General features: G+C 55.2%; 1 protein-coding gene across 1 annotated transcript in view; it reads right to left on the reverse strand.

The window, feature by feature from the left end:
* The window catches only part of hyal4 (hyaluronidase 4), a gene marked incomplete at its 3' end in the record, with an annotated part of 25724 nt that extends 22896 nt beyond the window's left edge, over positions 1–2828 (reverse strand). Inside the window, exon 1 of the mRNA XM_084452843.1 lies at positions 2736–2828. The remainder of the gene's footprint in view (positions 1–2735) is intronic.
* Between the last annotated feature and the right edge of the window lie 252 nt (positions 2829–3080).

Below are 3080 nucleotides of genomic sequence, written 5' to 3' on the forward strand. Positions count from 1 at the left end.
CCCGTCTGTCCTCACAGTCCTCTACCTGTCCCTGTCCCCGTCTGTCCTCACAGTCCTCTACCTGTCCCTGTCTGTCCTCACAGTCCTCTACCTGTCCCTGTCCCCGTCTGTCCTCACAGTCCTCTACCTGTCCCTGTCTGTCCTCACAGTCCTCTACCTGTCCCCGTCTGTCCTCACAGTCCTCTACCTGTCCCTGTCCCTGTCTGTCCTCACAGTCCTCTACCTGTCCCTGTCTGTCCTCACAGTCCTCTACCTGTCCCCGTCTGTCCTCACAGTCCTCTACCTGTCCCTGTCTGTCCTCACAGTCCTCTACCTGTCCCCGTCTGTCCTCACAGTCCTCTACCTGTCCCCGTCTGTCCTCACAGTCCTCTACCTGTCCCTGTCTGTCCTCACAGTCCTCTACCTGTCCCTGTCTGTCCTCACAGTCCTCTACCTGTCCCTGTCTGTCCTCACAGTCCTCTACCTGTCCCTGTCCCCGTCTGTCCTCACAGTCCTCTACCTGTCCCTGTCCCTGTCTGTCCTCACAGTCCTCTACCTGTCCCTGTCTGTCCTCACAGTCCTCTACCTGTCCCTGTCTGTCCTCACAGTCCTCTACCTGTCCCCGTCTGTCCTCACAGTCCTCTACCTGTCCCTGTCTGTCCTCACAGTCCTCTACCTGTCCCTGTCTGTCCTCACAGTCCTCTACCTGTCCCTGTCTGTCCTCACAGTCCTCTACCTGTCCCTGTCCCCGTCTGTCCTCACAGTCCTCTACCTGTCCCTGTCCCTGTCTGTCCTCACAGTCCTCTACCTGTCCCTGTCTGTCCTCACAGTCCTCTACCTGTCCCTGTCTGTCCTCACAGTCCTCTACCTGTCCCTGTCCCTGTCTGTCCTCACAGTCCTCTACCTGTCCCCGTCTGTCCTCACAGTCCTCTACCTGTCCCTGTCCCCGTCTGTCCTCACAGTCCTCTACCTGTCCCTGTCTGTCCTCACAGTCCTCTACCTGTCCCTGTCTGTCCTCACAGTCCTCTACCTGTCCCTGTCTGTCCTCACAGTCCTCTACCTGTCCCTGTCTGTCCTCACAGTCCTCTACCTGTCCCTGTCTGTCCTCACAGTCCTCTACCTGTCCCCGTCTGTCCTCACAGTCCTCTACCTGTCCCTGTCTGTCCTCACAGTCCTCTACCTGTCCCTGTCCCTGTCTGTCCTCACAGTCCTCTACAATCCAGGACTGTACCTAATTATGCTCACAAGCTGGTCTTAATTCTCAGAGGTTTTTAACGCCCCTGTGAGGTTTTGTCACAGGCCACACAGAGGGGAAAACAATGAGCACCCTAAATAGACATGTTTTAGACCAGGTTGTAATGCAATTTAATTCAGCAGTTAAACATGCTTGTCTCGCCAACTTCACTCCCACCCTAACCCTCCCCCTTTGAGCTTTTAAATTAATTCCTATAAGTGGACACGAGCATCTGCTTACATGACTAAAATGGAAATGAACTGTAAAATGACTACACGTCATGTGTTGTCTCACAGAGTGTGATAAACTGTAAAATATTGTAAAATATCAAAAGCTGTTTCAGAAACCAATGTAATGAAAGTTTAGACGAAACAACTACACTCATACTGTAATTCTGCTACATCGGTTTTATTTGTGACTCATTTGGGAACTAACGAGGCCAATTTGATACTGCATTTGATACTGGAAACTGACAAGTCTACTGTGATACTGCTTTGCAATTGCTGCTGTAATCCTAAGAGTGAGCATTTCTGTGCTGACACACCCCCTTCTCCCGTCCAAAAACAGAACTGTGCCCGAGCTAGGAGAACGCTGTGGAACCCCCAGAAGCACAGTCACCAGAAGGGGGTTTAAAATACCCACGTTACGAATGCTGGGACTCCCCACCCTGCCACTCAACCCCCAAGACTACACCTTTCACCTGGGACTCCCCACCCTGCCACTCAACCCCCCAGACTACACCTTTCACCTGGGACTCCCCACCCTGCCACTCAACCCCCAAGACTACACCTTTCACCTGGGACTCCCCACCCTGCCACTCAACCCCCAAGACTACACCTTTCACCTGGGACTCCCCACCCTGCCACTCAACCCCCCAGACTACACCTTTCACCTGGGACTCCCCACCCTGCCACTCAACCCCCAAGACTACACCTTTCACCTGGGACTCCCCACCCTGCCACTCAACCCCCAAGACTACACCTTTCACCTGGGACTCCCCACCCTGCCACTCAACCCCCAAGACTACACCTTTCACCTGGGACTCCCCACCCTGCCACTCAACCCCCCAGACTACACCTTTCACCTGGGACTCCCCACCCTGCCACTCAACCCCCCAGACTACACCTTTCACCTGGGACTCCCCACCCTGTCACTCAACCCCCCAGACTACACCTTTCACCTGGGACTCCCCACCCTGCCACTCAACCCCCCAGACTACACCTTTCACCTGGGACTCCCCACCCTGCCACTCAACCCCCAAGACTACACCTTTCACCTGGGACTCCCCACCCTGCCACTCAACCCCCAAGACTACACCTTTCACCTGGGACTCCCCACCCTGCCACTCAACCCCCAAGACTACACCTTTCACCTGGGAGCTTCCACAACCAGCGCATCTGCTAGACAAGTCTGAACTCAAAGCAAGCTGGCAAACCTGTTGCTGAGCCTCTTGTGTACTAGATAGTACTCTAGCCTTAGTGTGCTAGGCTAGGCTGTTGTAGGGACACGGTCGGTCGCTCACCTGTAGATCCTGCACGGCGACCGGAGCCCAACCAATCCCAGACAGGAGGGCCCTGAGAGGGCGCGGCCCTCTCCGTACGTCCTGCTCTCTGACATTCCTCCACTCCGTCTGAAACACTATCCTCCCATACACACTTATATACAGCCCAGAGAGAGAGAGAGGGAGAGGGAGAGAGAGAGAGAAGGGGAGGGAGGGAGAGAGAGAGAGAGAGGGAGAGAAAGAGAGAAGGGGAGGGAGGGAGAGAGAGAGTGGGAGGGAGAGAGAGAGAGAAGGGGAGGGAGGGAGAGAGGGAGAGAGAGAGGGAGAGAGAGAGAGAAGGGGAGGGAGGGAGAGAGGGAGTGGGAG

This window comes from Borostomias antarcticus (assembly GCF_949987555.1).
Source record: "Borostomias antarcticus genome assembly, chromosome: 18".
Taxonomy (NCBI): domain Eukaryota; kingdom Metazoa; phylum Chordata; class Actinopteri; order Stomiiformes; family Stomiidae; genus Borostomias; species Borostomias antarcticus.